Source organism: Mya arenaria, chromosome 9, assembly GCF_026914265.1.
Source record: "Mya arenaria isolate MELC-2E11 chromosome 9, ASM2691426v1".
Taxonomy (NCBI): domain Eukaryota; kingdom Metazoa; phylum Mollusca; class Bivalvia; order Myida; family Myidae; genus Mya; species Mya arenaria.
This window is the reverse complement of record NC_069130.1, coordinates 37108127-37125987: the sequence shown is the minus strand read 5'-3', so window position 1 is coordinate 37125987 and position 17861 is coordinate 37108127. Positions and strand designations below refer to the sequence as shown.

Below are 17861 nucleotides of genomic sequence, written 5' to 3'. Positions count from 1 at the left end.
TTAACATGACATGAATGTCAACATATTGTGGTTTTCTGGTGATAACATTTGCCTTTTGTTTATTATAAATTAAACAAAACTGAATCTGGCATCAATATTGTTATTACTGCCTCAATGTATGCTTTTATTTACACATTTGATAATTGTGTATATAAACGAATAGAATAAAACAAATAATGTATACTTTAACAAAACACATATATATATATGTAAACACCACTTTTCTGATAAATGTGTAACAATGTTTCCAATCTACAGCATGTAAATTAAATTACTAATTTTAAATTGTCTTCATAAAAATAACTTACAATGGGTTTTTAATATGATAATCCATTTGCGCCATACGCGCCACGTTTTGTTGAAATAAGAAAATACAGCTTTGAAGTAATTATCATTTTTTGGAAAAAGGTTTTGTACATGTATGTTTTTTTCAAATGCAATTATCAGTTCATTAATGTGGACATATACAATACTAACTTACCTATAAACATTAATAAATGCATGGCCATATCACCATTGTAAAATTCACTTTCAAAAACATTCACATAAATATATCCATAAATGTATTTAAATGAATAATCATAGAACAACAAATATAAACTACAATAAAACAAAAGAGAAACAGGTTGAGCCATCAAAATACACCAGCAGTTAAGCCACCAAAAATGGAAAGTGGACACAAATGGTCCACCATTATTCATCAATAATGTTTGTACTTGGTAACAAACTAAAAATTTTTGTATCACAGTATATGCACTTAGTCAAAATGCTCACATTTTTATTCATTCAGATATGTACACTTTGTTATAATTACAGCAATTCTACATCTAAAGTTATGAAGATCTTAATATCACTGTCTATCACAGCATGTGCACTGTGTCACAAAAGCTATAACTTTGTATCGCGTACAGCAGATCTAGGTCTGGTTGGAATGGTTGGTATGGTGACGTTTCCACAACAGTACACTCTCCATCATTCTGAGCCTTTGCCACAGCTAGATGGATGCACTGTACCCAGGGCTCAATGTCTTGCTGGCCTTTTGCTTTAAACACATAGTTCTGGTCTGTTGTGAAGATTTCAAACGCATTTGGAATATCACGAATGCCTTTTCGAACAGCTTTCACACTCTGTATTTCTCGCACTGGTAACGTTTCTTTTCTCTATAAAAACAAATTAATTTCATGATATTATAGATGGTATACACAGATTTATTTTTATTAAACTAAGCCTTAACTTACATTGATAGTAAAATTGCTTGCCAACGCACCATACATAGATGAACAAGACCATCGGTATATTTGTAACATTCACATCCTTTTAATTTGTAAAATACATTAAATTGGAGGTGAATATTTTAAGATTAACATTTTTTTTTTCATTCCTTATACAAGAACATGTAAGTTATCACATTGACATTCATAATCAGATATGTACTTGGCACTGCATGTTTGATTAGCACTCTATTTACAGGGATGTCAAACAAGCGAACGTCTGAAAAAAATCCACACGGTATGACCTTGACATTTGACCAAACAATATGGGTTGAAATGCCTCCTTCTCATACGTGGAAAACATTTGTGTTATTATAAGATCTCCTACTGGAATAATTACAGCCAGACCAAGACAAAATGAAGGTATTTTCACCTTAAATAAGACCTTGACACGGAATTTTTGACCAATGACCTTAACTTGTGACATTGGCCTTTGACGAAAAATCTTTGGTCTTGCACTTAACATGCCAGCTTCACATGGTGAACATTTGTGACAAATAACTTAAAAATTATCATATGAATTATCAAGTTGGACTTCCTGATGGGCATACAACCAGACGCACTAACATACACCTGGTTGACCGCCGTTGTGGTAACTATGTCTATCTCACTTCAAGCAGACGCAACACATATAGAGTGGAATAAAATCTCGAGGTGATTTATGTTTCACCATGCCCTTACCTTCAGCTAACACAATCTAATTCCAGTTAGACTTTGAATTCACATAGATATATGTTCTCATTTCAGTTAAATCAAGGTTATGTAAAGTGTTACATATGGAATTACTTAACTGTAGGTCTAATGTGAGTTAAAATGCAGAGAATAGTAAATATTATATCTTTTAAATTATAAACAGCTGAGCCGTGACTGGGCTGCCAGCGGGCAGTAAAATCTGGCAAAATTAAAGTGTACACAAACTATCATGCCTGGATTGCTACCATGCATAAATCCCCAACCACCAATATTGGCATTTATAGTCAAATACCCCCACCACCAATATTTGCACAGACGGTCAAATCCCCCACCACCAATATTTACATAGACAGACAAAATACCCCCCCCCCCACCAATATTTGCAAAGACAGACAAAATTCCCGCACCACCAATATTGGTAACTAGGCAGACAAAATTTCCACCATCACCAAAATTTTGCATAGTCAGACAAAACCCCCCCACCACAAATATTTGCATAGACGGTCAAATCTCTCCACCACCAATATGTGCATAGGTAGATATATACTCCACCACCATTATTTGCTAAGGCGGAAAAAGTTCTCCACCACCCCAATATGTTAACATTTATTGCATAACTTTTACTATATTTAGTTGTTCACATTCCTACTCACAAACAACTTAATAGATTGATTGCCTACAACCTTGACTTTGTTGGTCATTGGAGAAATTGGTGGACTTGTTCTTTGTCCATGGAGGTGTATGGCCATACAACATATCCAATTTTACCCACAATGCCATATTTTGTACAAGGATGGGTCCTATCCGAGGCTATTCCATCTAATTACTTCATATAAGACAATTTACCGTGTCTTACTTATACGTATACCAGGCAGGCAATGGAAGCCTGACTGGCAAATTTTGTGATTTTGCCCAAGTGTAACTACAATCCTTAATAAGTGCATATGGCGTACATTGGCGTACATGTTGAACATGTACGAACTTGTCCTGCCTTACCCACAATGCTGCATTTGGCTGGTAGGGGGATCCTAGCGGAAAGACTGCTGATAAACTTCCTGATAGTGTCCATGTGTTTCTCGCAGAAGTGCTGAACACCATCTCGAAGTTGCTCAGGCTGGAAAAGGAGTTTGCCTAGTGTTAGCTTTTACTGAACTGTAAACAAGAGACCAATGGATGTCTTGTGTTGGCTGTTATTCGTTCATCTAAACAAAGGGCAATAAATGCCATTAACATTTAAGCAAGAGTTATCAATCCTGCTTCTCATTTGCATATTGACTCTTGAAAAATGAGGACTAAGTTGTACCGATGTTTCAATGTATTGAACAGTTTAGAGTAATGGCAATGGTTCAAGTTGTTGCACTACAACAATGAGGACGATGTCAAGACCATCCAAAATACCCTTACTGTTATTATTCAAACAACAGGCAAGATTTGAATGGCAGGATCATTTCATGCAGGAAAGATATTTAAAAAAATGACACTGTAATGTTCAGTATTTGATTAAAGGCCGTTTGATTTAAAAAAAATATTTAAAAATCTTCAATTATATGGACATATTGCTTATAGAATCCATGACACTCATTAAAGGTTTCTAGAAAATTAATATTTAGGGTTACTGGCCTCATTCCTTGAAGTATCCTTAATCCTTTACAACAGGATTAATCTTAGATTAATATTTTACTTTGGGTATAATTTGTGTAATATTTTAATTTGAAGAGTTTCGGACTTTGAAAGAAAAATATCTTTTAGATAATCATGATAAATTGATTTTGTTAATTAAAATCAAAATTAAGTATTAAATTTGGTTTAATGAAATAATCTACTTCAGCTTGTTATGCATAAGAACTTCCTAGATAATTGTGGCTCGTACCGGAAGTCCTGAACTGCTGCCAGGGTGATGTCGGGCTGACTGGCCGGTCACTCAGTGATCTCGAGTTGGCGATACTCGTTCTAAAGTGATTAAAAACATTTGTGGTATGCACATACAGGTTTATAATTGAATAATGCTTTTTAAATGCCAGAAATTTACTTGTATCTTTTTGTATAAAAGTGTTTTCTTTTTGTTTTGTCTTAACTTCACTCTTTTTAGTGAACGCTATCCTTGACAGCGATAATACATTATACTAAAATATAGTTTTTGTTAATAAGTTATTTTCAAAGGCATGTGTCCTCCTTTCGCATACGATAAGAAAGGTACCAACCTTGATGATGGTGTGAGACTAAGCTGACTGGATCTGTTGCTGTGTGGGACTTGTTGTTGTTGCTGCTGCTTCTGTTGTTGCTGTCTCACACCGACGACATTACTGGGGTAGGCTGGGTTGCCAACAGTGATAATGGTCACTGCCCCTTCCGTCTGGCTGGATACGGACCGCATCTCCTTTTGACCCGAGCAAGAGTAGAAATATGTGAGGCTGACAATTAAGGCGCACACTTTAGGTTGATAAAGGGGCACTCTATAAGTTGATAAAGGGGCGCCCTATAGGCTAATAAAGGGGCACCCTTTAAGTTGATAAAGGGGCACTATATATTCACTATACGTTGATAAAGGGGCACTATTTATTCATTAAAGGTAGAAAAGGGGACACACTATAGGTTGATAAAGTGGTACACTATAGTTTGATAAAGGGACACACTATAGGTTGATAAAGGGACACACTATAGGTTAATAAAGGGACACACTATAGGTTAATAAACTGATACACTATAGGTTGATAAAGGGGCACACTTTAGGTTGATAAAGTGGTACACTATAGGTTGATAAAGTGGTACACTATAGGTTGATAAAGGGACACACCATAGGTTAATAAAGTGGTACACTATAGGTTGATAAAGTGGTACACTATAGGTTGATAAAGTGGTACACTATAGGTTAATAAAGTGGTACACTATAGGTTGATAAAGTGGTACGCTATAGGTTGATAAAGGGACACATTATAGGTTGATAAAGTGGTACACTATAGTTTGATAAAGGGACACACTTTAGGTTAATAAAGGGACACACCATAGGTTGATAAAGGGGCACACTCTAGGTTGATAAAGGGGCACACTATAGTTTGATAAAGGGACACACTATAGGTTGATAAAGGGACACACATAAAGGGACACACTATAGGTTGATAAAGGGACACACATAAAGGGACACACTATAGGTTGATAAAGGGACACACATAAAGGGACACACTATAGGTTGATAAAGTGATACACTATAGGTTGATAAAGGGACACACTATAGGTTGATAAAGGAACACACATAAAGGGACACACTATAGTTTGATAAAGGGGCACACTATAGGTTGATAAAGGGGCACACTATATGTTGATAAAGGGGCACACTATAGGTTAATAAAGTGGTACACTTTAAAGTGGCACAGTAAAGCTTTGGACTAAACTATCAGGCTGACTTAATATATCCAATGCACATGTCTTGACTTACACTTTAGACTGTGTGTAATCATAGCCCCAGGTCTGGAAAGCTTTTGACTTAAGTTTTGACTTAAGTTTTGACTTAAGTTTCAAGCTGAATTAATAAAATTCGGTACACATACTACTTTTTACTGTCATCCTTCAGTTGATGGACAAGGATTCGCACACTGCTAGATCCACTCTGGGACAGGCGACTGATCTCCTGCATGTGGTCAGCCAATAGAATGTGGTGCATCAAGCCCAGGGCCTTGATCTCCTGAAAATACATGACGCTTTGTCTGTAAACAATTGGAAATGTATACCTGAGGTTGTAACCACCCCACCAGTTTGTGTATCATCATCTCACATACACAAAAGAATGGTTGTAATTTAAAATGGTCTTATATTTAAATATGGCGTATGCAGTAAATGATGTCATAATGAAGCACCCATACCTTCACATGTATTGAAGGTCATAAAGATAAATTAATATTCTTTTTTATTTTTCTAAAAAATACAAGTTAAATACAAGATAAAAAAGATTCAGATAAGCCCTATATTTTCTTGTTGCAGTTCACATAATGTTATATTTTATAATGAAACAAAGCCAAGCAGTATTTACTTGTGTGTTACCTGCAGGATGACCACAAGGGAGGCCTGGTCAGACAAACCAGACAACAGGCTGACCGGATAACCCATTGTCCTCACGGCGAGTGGCTGAAATAAAATAAGAATATAATTAACTTTATGATGCAGGATTACAATATTTATTGGTATGAAACTTGTAATGACCAACATAATAGCTTTGTTTAAAGTCGAAGTGCAGTGAAAACAAGTTGTTTCCACTCCTTTTAACAATTCTAAATTTAAAATGCTTTTTATGGTAATTAACAGACTACCAATGTGACTGTCATGACTGATTACAACATGATCAACTATTGTATATGTAACACCTAATGAATACATGAAATACAAATGTCGCCTTATGTTCAGCTATTATTGAGACTATAAGTATCTACCATGTGTTTTCGGTACGGATAGAAAAATCCGACCCGATGGCACGCGCGAAAGCCGGCGAAAGCCGGTAACGAGGCTTGCCACGCAGCGTGCCCGAGGGTCGGTTTTCTCTATCCGGACCGGAAAAACATGATTGATATTTTTTCTTGATATATTCAGTTACCATAGTAAACCCAGCATTGAGACAGTGCACCTGCACCCTAAGAACTGCTTCAATTTAACCTGTTGTCATGGTAACCAATACATACCATTAGGACAGTGCCGATTCAGTAAGCATTGCTTGTATTTAAACTGTTGCCATGATAACTTCTAAACCATCCACTGAGACAGTGCTGACACCTTAAGCAATTGTATATAACTGGTTGCCATGGTAGCCATTAAACCCAACAATTGAGACAATGCCAACAACTGAAGCACTACTTTTTTTGCTATCTAACAAGTAGCCATTGGTACAATTAAACCTACCATTGAGACAGAGCTGACACATAAAGCACTGCTTTTATTTGATCTCTTACCATGTAAACTACTAAACCTTCCAATAAGACAGTGAGCCAACTTCTTTAGCACTGCATGTGTTTAACCGGTTGCCATGGTAACTACTAAACCTTCCAATGAGACGGTAAACCGACTGCTTTAGCACTTCCTGTATTTAACTGGTTGCCATGGTAACTACTAAACATTCCAATGAGACAGTGAACCGACTGCTTTAGTACTGCTTGTATTTAACTGTTTGCCATGGTTACTACTAAACGTCCCAATAAGACAGTGAATCGACTGCTTTAGCACTGCTTGTATTTAACTGGTTGCCATGGTAACTACTAAACCTTCCAATGAGACGGTAAACCGACTGCTTTAGCACTTCTTGTATTTAACTGGTTGCCATGGTAACTACTAAACATTCCAATGAGACAGTGAACCGACTGCTTTAGCACTGCTTGTATTTAACTGTTTGCCATGGTTACTACTAAACCTCCCAATAAGACAGTGAATCGACTGCTTTAGCACTGCTTGTATTTAACTGGTTGCCATGGTAACTACTAAACCTTCCAATGAGACAGTGAACTGACTGCTTTAGCACTGCTTGTATTTAACTGTTTACCATGGTAACTACTAAACCTTCCAATGAGACAGTGAACCGACTGCTTTAGCACTGCTTGTTTTTAACTGGTTGCCATGATAACTACTAAACCTTCCAATAAGACAGTGAATCGACTGCTTTAGCACTGCTTGTATTCAACTGGTTGCCATGGTAACTACTAAAACCTTCCAATGAGACTGCGCACCGACTGCTTAGCACTGCTTGTATTTTTAACTGGTTGCCATGGTAACTACTAAACCTTCCAATGAGACAGTGCATCGACTGCTTTAGCACTGCTAGTTTTCAACTGGTTGCCATGGTAACTACTAAATCTATCAATGATACATGGACGATACTTTCTTAACCACGGGTATATCATTCTGGTTGTCATGGTTGCCACTTATCCAACCAATGAGTAAATATAGACATCTTCTAAACCACTGGTTTATGTTAATTGACTTGGCTACCATGGTAACACCTACCAATGAGACAGTGCCTACAGCCCCAACGATCTGCACAATTTGATGTATGGACACTGGCTGCTGTTCAGCGAGCAGTTTCAGTGCGGTAACATGGTCGATGAACACAGAGGGGTTTGCAGTTACCATGTCAACAAACATGGCGAGAATGAGAGGCACGAGTGTGCTCACCGTCAGGTAGTTACAGAACGGTGCAACGTGGCCCTCCAGCACCTAGAAATGAATGGATGGGATGTATGCTGTAAATAATGGTCTCTTTGAACGATGGAGCAACTAAAAGTATCTCAATATCATCAGTTATGTTTCAAAATATATGAAAACATATCTCATTAGCATAATCTACCGGAACTCGAGCCCCTCCCCAGCCCAGCATTAATCCTGTCTCCGACCCAAAATCTGTATTAGTATTACCCGCAACCCCTCCAATATCTCCATTGAACCTAGGGTTTCGATTTGGTTCCAAATGAAACCAACATGCTTCCCGAAACCTGAATTTGCGACGTCAAAATCCCATATGATGTAGAAAAACAACAAATTCCGGACAAACCGATAATCTGTCACCATGACGTCGACATTTGACTTACTAACCCATTAATCAGTACGGTCATCTTGTATCAATGACCAATGAATATACGAAGTTTTAAAAATATACACCTAATAGTTCAAAACGATTATTAATCGGGAACAAAGGTGGGACGCCGATTCCGGACAAAGTAATTCATTTGTTTTTGCTCTGCTTTGCAGACGATAGCAAAATTGTACGTAAGCGCTTTAATCTCTTATTACATTTACCAAATCCCGTCTCGCCCAACCCTCTCTCCCATCTCCCATTCCCTCTCACCTTAGGTTTAGATTTCCTGTCTTGCCCAACCCTAACTCCCATATCCCATTCCCTCTCACCTTAGGTTTAGATTTCCCGTCTCGCCCAACCCTAACTCCAATCTCCCATTCCCTCTCACCTTAGGTTTAGATTTCCCGTCTCGCCCAACCCTAACGCCCATCTCCCATTCCCTCTCACCTTAGGTTTAGATTTCCCGTCTCGCCCAACCCTAACCCCCATCTCTCATTCCCTCTCACCTTTGGTTTAGATTTTGCGATCATTCCGAACACCTGGAGAAGACTGACGTGTTCGGTTACGCCACATGACTCCATGACCGCTACCAGCTCCGACACGTGTCGCGGGACGGGCTACGAGTTCTGTGTGACAATCTTGGGCAGCATCCGCGCCAGGGCGTACTTGCCTTAAAGTAAAAAGGGTGGTTGATTGAGTAAATGTATGATGTGTTGTAACAACCATAAGGTTCCTATCCTTGATACGGGGTACACAAAAAGTAGTTTATACCGTACCCGAACAAGTGGTGTATCGCAAGCACTAGCGGATCTAAGGTGCGCACCACCCTACACCGCCCTATGATCGTCAACGGAACAGAACAAAACACGCCCAAAATGCACCAATTCGGACTTTGAAATGTTTTATAGTTCATGGGAGAGTACCCCAAAACCTCCCTGTCAACACCTTAAAACGAACAAATTTTGGTTCTGATAGAGGAGTGCAAGTCAAAAGGTTACGCCACTGAATAACGCCCCCTCTCACATCAGATCGTTGATACTACCCCTGTACAAAGCAAGCCACTGAACGAACTAATTTCAAATATTTTGTTTGATGCAAATATCATCATTATCATCAACACCAACATCAACAGTTTCATCAGCATCATCGATCCTTTAGTCTAATGGAATCATTGTTTGTGCCTATGTTTTAATTGTGTTTGTTTCGAATCGTATGTCAATCTTATATTATTTAAAATCATGAGCTTAAAGTGTACGCTTTTAATTTCCAAAATAGATACAACCCTTGGGCCATAGGACTGAAGCATCTTAAAGTGTACATTTTCGATTTAACGATTTCCTTAAATGTTTTATGTCAATGGTAGAAAGTTATGTTAGTAATAGCTCAGTACGTAAGACACTGGACTTCAATTTTGGCGACGCGGGTTCGAACCCAGTTTCCGACACAATCTGTGACACAGTCCCTTTAAATGTTGTGTTTGTATTCCAGCCGTCCTAACGCACCTTGAGAATAAAATTGATTCTTTGTTAAAGCTACGGATTGAATCAGTGTCAGGTCACATCTGCTAGTGTGCCACAACCAGCAGAGACGACTTTTCGCTTGTTCATGATGTTTTTTGTGTAGTCATGTGATATTTTTGCGCGAAAGTGAAACCACCAAGGCGTTAGTTTCATTAAAGGAGTGTCGGGCGATGGTAAATAGTCACGGCTTTGTGAATATTTAAAAAAAACAAATACAAATGGATTGATTGTACACAAATGGAAAAAGCACCTGAATATGAAGGTTTATAATACGTTTCGTTAAAAGAAAATGGTGATGTAAACGTTTGTAGAATTAGGTATGTTTACATAGTATATAATATTACAGGGATGACCTCGTTGAGATTTTTATTCATAAGGATCATCAAAAGATTGCTCATTTTATACCCGAATTTGCTAAATTGGTAGTATATTATAAAGCACATTTTAAAGAAAAAAACGTTAATGAGATTTTTGTTTGAATATTGTCACATAATATATGCACTGAATAGATGTAAATACAATATTTTTCCAATGGGGTTCATTACGTAAGCTTCAACTGCCTCTTGACAACGGTACCCTTAACTGTCAATCACAGTAACGTCACGCATGCGCAGACGTCAGATCGATATATGAAGAAGAGACCACTTTCCCAAATCATTTAGATTGACAAAATTCTCTCCATGAAAATAAATGTTTATGTTCACTATCAAATATGCTCTACATGATAAGGAGCTACAGTAAATGGAGTAAATCCTCGTAAAGATTGAGTTTCATGGTTCCGTGAGTTTCACTTCTTTCAGACAAGACTTGAGGGAAACGGTAGGCAAGAGTTAATATTGGTAACACCAAGTGGAAGATGTTTCGAAGTCATGCGAGGAATTATAATAAAGTGAAACCGATATATCTCGCATTTAATTTAATGCCAAGTTCACCTCAGATGTCAATGATCACTCATTTTGAGATTGTTTTATTTTTTGAATGTCCAATCATGATTGGCGTTATTTCTAATATGCTAAACTCGTTGACGGTAATATTTTTTAATGAAATTTAAATATTTAGTATGTAAGTTTATAGAATAAGTATCAACGACCCTTGCAAACGTTGAATTCATAATGCAGTTCTCTCCCTTCCGTCTTCATAACTGACTTGAAGGTGTAGAATGATGACGAAAAAATAAACGATGTATCGAAACCTGTCCTAGGTAGTACACCTGTAACTGATACGATAAATAATTAGGAAACATCGAAAAAAGAATCGTGACAGTGTAAATTGTCTTTCACGGAAGCCCAATTTGCAATGTCGTGAAGAACAGACGGGTCTCAAACACATGTAACATGTTTGCTTATGAATTTAATGAATGTTTTTTCTTGTTTATTCTCTTTGTATTTTAATTTAGGTCGGCTACAAATAACTAACCCAAAACTTTAATTGTAACGTTTGCACAAGGTAGGGGCCGTGACCGGTGAGATAATTCTCCATGTAATCATAAATGCGTTGCATCCCTTTTCATACGGACCAAAATCGCGAATATAATAAAAAGTGAAATCAAACAGTCTTTAATCTCTCATACCATAATATATGGACAATGATGTATTTACATTATATACAATATAAATGACATGGCGGCAGTCGCATTTAAAATTTAGAATGTTTTACACAACATGGTCATCGGAGTGCCATGTGTTTGACTTGGATTTTTAGTTACTACTACATTTATAATTGATTGTATGTAAACTTATATCTTACAAAATGCCTCTTTTGAAATTGAGAACTATATTTTTTAATTCTTAAATGAGCAGTCATATTGACCCTAACGCGTTTCCTCATACACATCCACATATGCCTTTAAGTAAATCGTAATACATATAAGCTATACATTTAGTTCATACTGTCAAGAACAATAAAATAAAGAATTAATACAGATATACAAATTTTCTGCAATATACATATATCAGTAACACTACAACTAACTCAGTATTTCCAACAATCGAACGGCCTTATCTTTCAAAAATAGGAGTTACAAATCAATTCAAATTTGTCTGCGTTAGCTTTTGCTATCTTCTGTTTTTCTAAAGTATATGTATCGGGTTGTCTACAGAAGTATGGATTGAGGAACTGTGCTACATCCAAACAATAGTGAAATTCGCCACCTACTTTATTATTACATTATTCATTCGGTGGTAATCCAGGCTATTTGCCAATTTCAAAAGGCATCTTGTGATTTCTTGTTCTACATTAAGTAAATGAAAATAATATCAAGTTTGGCATTTTATTTACATGTTTTTCAATTTTTAAATTCTATAATAATACTGTTACTTGCATTTTTGTACATTCGACCACGGACCTATACCATGATTCGATAAACAATCATTTTAAAAAAGCTATTTTACCTTACGAATTTTTAGTGAGGGAAATGTGTGATGCGGAATAAAATGGCATTGTTTGAAAAGATATTGGTGTTTTGGGGGGATATTTTCACCTGTTCAGTAAGTTTTATCACTTTTCTCGCAATATAAATACGCCTTCCCAGAGGCCACACGTGTAAGCTTCTATCAGTTTTTAGACTGTCGGCTTGCAGCCGACAGTCTTTAGAGAGCGGTATTTCAAAAACGCGACTAGTCGCCTGACATGACATATTGAACATGAATACACATCAACTGCGTAGCAACAGAACTACTTACGTGAATGCGGGGCGTCAAGTACTTGCTTTTGTGTATTTATCGCGTTATTGGATTTTTCATGATAAAACATCAGGGGCGTAACTAGGCGTACTCCTGTACGCCCGTGCATACAATTCGATTCCGATTTTAAAAAAAAATGAGAAAGGCTTAAACTTCGAAAACAGGCATAAAAACCAGAGGCTTAGGGGGTATAGGCACATAAATACTGACTCTGACTGTGGTTTGTCAGAACTGTTTTCGAATTTATGACTTCGAAGTCAGTTTTCGGAAGAGTGATAACAAAACGTGTCCGCTTTTTTTAAATTTTAACTATTTCTTCAATGATGTCACGCTTGTGACGTCATCAACCAGTATATAAGTACACCGAGGTTATTCCGAGTAATCAGCCATTTCAAAATGGCATCCTCGTGTGTTTATCCGCCGTATCCGGATGTTTTTGCTAGCAGTATTCAGCTTTTGACTGATGCTCAGAAGTTTGAGCTATTGTCCACTCCATGGGACGAGGCACATTGTTGCTCTTTCCCATCAAGGTATATCTGTTAAATAATTGCTCGACACTGTACCTCGATGTACAACTATTTCATATTTCGGATATGTATACTAAGCAACTAAAGTTAGGCACCGATATATCATTCATTTATTGCCTTCTGTACCGAGAATTGTATGTTTTGTTATGAAGATATTTTCCCATTCTAGGGGATTGTACACAAGCATTAGTTTTGTAACGGGTTCTACCAATTCACTATGACGAAAGTAAATGATTCATTGGGAAGTGTGTTTATTATGAAATTAAATATGGAATAGTTTTCTTTAAGTAGCTTGTTTGGAATAAAGTATATCATTAAAATGTTTTATAATTAGCAACCTATAGGCTTGTTATAAAGTTGTTTTGCTTTGTCTTTTGGTTGATTTTATAACCAAATTAAACTATGCTACTTGTGTTAATATTCATATTTTATAAACCGTAGTTGGATTTGTTTTCTTTCTATTTAAAGACTGACTGAATCAGTTTCATTAAGTTATCTGTCCTCTAACGGTAACTTCACCCTTTTTACATTCTTGAACTCTGTCAAGGTAGTGTGTGGTTTCCCTGTGGGCCACTCACATTTTTCATATATAGGTTTTTCAATTTAAAATTTGATTATTGTAACTGAGATGTGAAAGTTCTTTGATTTTTGATAATTAACATGAATTACTTGTTTAGTTTTTTTTCTGTGTTTCTCAATATTTGACACTCGATAGAATTGTTTTAACCTTACGACATAAAGTTGCATTATGGCTTGCCTGAGCAGCTAGGTGTAGCTAGGACATTTGTTAGTTTCCTAGTTGTTTTTGTTTTACTGTGTTATCTCCATTTGAATATAATTAATGAACTTAAATTCTTGAATAGATTGTACAAAAAAATGAAAACATCTCGGTTGTTTTTCATGCCCAACCTCCCTGCCTTTGCCCTGTGTCGAACCTGAGGGTTTTTGTAATCGCCCGTGCGGCTTACCACCACTCGTTGAGGTTCGGTTACAGTTTAAAAAAAAACACATGCAGTACAGTACCATGATATGGTATACGATTTTGTAAATAGCAGGCAACATTGTACCAGTGTGATTATTAATCGCAGAGTAGCAAATACTTTTGAAACGTCGTCATAACATGGTAAAGCAAAAGCTTTCAATACTGTCAAAATTATACGATAAACAATTATTTTGAGTTTATTTTTATAATTTTCAAAACAAATAATGTAAGAGCAAATACATTATAATTTTATCTTATTTACAGATTCAGCGGAGGAAAACTTCGGAAGGCCCAAGGTGTCTGGTTCAGGACCCATTCATGGCTGAGGTATTCTATCAGCAAAGATGGCGTTTATTGCGCCCCGTGCTTCCTTTTCGGTGACCAGGTGGCCCGTAGTAAATATTTGACTAGGGAACCTTTTACAGACTGGTGTAATTTTTCAAAGATTGTAGAAAGACATAGCAAATCCCAATGTCATATTGACCAATTAATTGCTGCGGAGAACTACTTGTCCGTGTTGAAAGGGCAGAAAAAAGACATTGAGTGCACAATATCATCTCAATTTAACGGCATGGTTGAAAAGAATCGTCAGATTTTAGTGTCTATTGTTGAAACAATTATTCTTTGTGGTCAGCAAAACATTGCGCTAAGGGGTCATGATGAGTCATCAAGCAATTTCCAAGCGCTGTTGCATTTCCAGGCAAAACATAATAAGCTTCTCAATGATCATTTGGTAAATGGTGACCCTAGAACCCGGTATACATCGCCCAAGATTCAGAATGATCTGATAGGTATTTGTGGCCAACTTATAAGTGGCGATATCGTTTCGAGGTGTAACGACGCTGGCGTATTTGGTTTCATGGCGGATGAGGCAACGGACGCTGCCACTATGGAGCAGATGGCCCTATGTGTGCGCTTTGTAGATTTAGAGAGTGACGAGATACACGAGGAGTTCCTCGGGTTCTCCCAATGCGAGTCTACCACTGGAGAGGCATTAGCTAATGCATTCATTGAAAACCTCACTAAATTAGGTATGCAAAACTATTGAAAGTATTTCATGGTTCTGTAACACATAAATTATGTAGTCGCATAAATGATCTTTAGATAATCGTCGGATTTAGATTAATTATACAAGTGAAAATTCCATACAGAATAAAAATACACCCTTTAGAAAACCTTTTCCTTTTTGTGTTGTATGCAATTTTCATGTGTCGTACACTTTTTATCTTATGTAATGTCGTGTAAGGGTCTTTGCTAAAAGATTAAAATAGCAAAAAAAACAATAAAACTTACCTACTGTTTAAAAAACGTTCTACAATGCTTATCATAACTCGTTTTAAGGTGTCAAAACGGATCAAATGCGTGGCCAGGGGTACGACGGTGCCAGCAATATGTCGGGCATACATCGTGGAGTGCAGGCGAGGATTCGATCCCTCATACCAGAGGCGATATACACCCATTGCAAAGCGCATTGTTTGAACCTCGCCATCATCCATGCATCCAAAGAGGTTTATGCCAGAAACCTTATGAGTACGGTGCAACAGGTGGCATTCGCCTTTAATTATTCCGCAAAACGCTTACTTCAATTCCAAGAAACGCTTGCAGGAGATGATGTCAGCAGGGAAGGCATGGCGGAGCGAACGCGACTCCCATCACTTTGTGAGACTCGCTGGTCAGCACGTGCGGACGCTTTGCACACATTTCTTGTATCATACAGGTATAAAACAATCTTGATTATACAGTCAAAAATGAAATCATTGCGTAAATATTGTTTTATTGTTATCCAAACACCATACTGGCATGGACATACTTTTTTGTATCCTGTAGGACCGTGGTAACGACACTCGACCGACTTGCCGATAAAGGGGATACGAAGGCTGCGGTACATAAATTGTCAGTTACGAATTTCGAATTTATTGTGACCCTGGTGGCGATTGAACATCTTTTGTCAGCCCTAGTTCCACTGTCTAACATGCTACAGGCGAAGGACTGTGACTTGCTTCATGCAGCTAACGACACACGGGTCGTTATGGTTCTTCTTCAGGTATATTTTATTTTCCATTTGTAATGATAAATGTTAACTATTCAGCACACACGTGTAAGCATGTACATAATAATTCGTTATAATATCCGCAGCGCCTTACGACTCCTAATTCTTTCAGGCGGAGAGAAATGACGATGAAGTCTGGAACAGCCTGTTTCAGAAAGCGGTGGACATTGCTGGTGACGTTGAAGTCATACCCGCCGCTCCCAGACGTTATGGTCGTCAACAAAATCGACCGAACGCCCCAGGCAATACGTCCGAATTTTGGAAGAGAAACATGTATTTGCCTTTCGTCGACCACTTGCTGGTAGAATGAGAAACACGCTTGATGCAACGCCATGGTCGGTTCTGTGCCCAAAAGCTTCTTCCATTGAAGGTATCTTTTAACATACATATACATCCTTGGATTTGTTTGCTAAATCAGGTATATGATTTATTGTAAACTGATTTATTTAATGAATAAAAAATCTATGTCGCAACATTTGCGTTCTTTTGTAGATTCAGAATGACGGTCTTCCCCGGGAGAGTATCAATGACGTGTACCAAGCCTTCCAAGCATGCCTAGATGTGGATGAAACCATTTTTGTCCGCGAGTGTGAGCGGTGGCGTATGTGGTGGACGGACGCGACGTTGGCGGTTAACCGTCCAGCTGCCCCGGCGTCTCTAGCGGAATCAATTACGCTTGCAAGCAAAGCCCTTTATCCAAGCATACGACACTGTCTCGCCCTTTTAATGGTCATGCCGGTGTCTACGGCAACAGCCGAACGGTCGTTTTCGGTAATGAGAAGGGTCAAGACATACCTAAGAAGTACGATGGGTACTGAGCGCCTGTCAGGTCTTGGTCTCATGAATGTATACAGAGACAGAGAAATCAGTGCCGAACGCGTTGTCGACAAGTTTGCTAACCAGCAAAACAGACGCCTTGCCATTGTGTTCAAGGTTTAAATCTTAATGTCGCTTGAGAAAGACACAATAGGGAAATTTATGAGATCAATTATGTTTAATAATATGTACTGCGTATCAGAGAAACAGTACATTTAATCAATCTGTTTTGATTTTTTCTACCCAAATATGTCGTTAATATAGCCCCTGGATAGTCACGAAATGCCAGTAAATCGCTTCCTTTTCCAAAAAAATTTCCGGGGGGGGGGCATGCCCCCGGACCCCCCTATTATGGGAGTACACTTCAAAATGACCCAGTTACGCCCCTGAACATTATATGTTATTCTCTTAGTATAGTTTTACTTGCAATTTGGTGAGTTTTATTGAACAAAATAATGTAAATATAGCATTTACATACGAAGTCATTTTTACCTACAATCAATTGTAAAATGTATTAAGCTACGCCACACGTTTGCACCCCGTGTGACGTCACACATATCCCGGCATTCAAGACTTGATCCGGCAAAGAACAAATTTTATGAATGAAAGTGGGTACCGAATGAAAGCTATTAAGAAATAAATCATACGCGGTTATGTAATATTTTCTTAAATAGCTTTTATGTTTCAAATGAGTTTTTTCAGCAGCAATCGAACTATTGTGTTTGTTTGAGTAAGTTATTCGGAGTATAACTATCACAATGTGCTAGACGTTAT

The 17861-nt window shown here is 37.7% G+C and overlaps 1 pseudogene; it reads left to right on the top strand.

Moving 5' to 3' along the window:
- Positions 1–15119: 15119 nt before the first annotated feature.
- Positions 15120–17178, top strand: LOC128245527 (zinc finger MYM-type protein 1-like; annotated as a pseudogene).
- Positions 17179–17861: the final 683 nt, after the last annotated feature.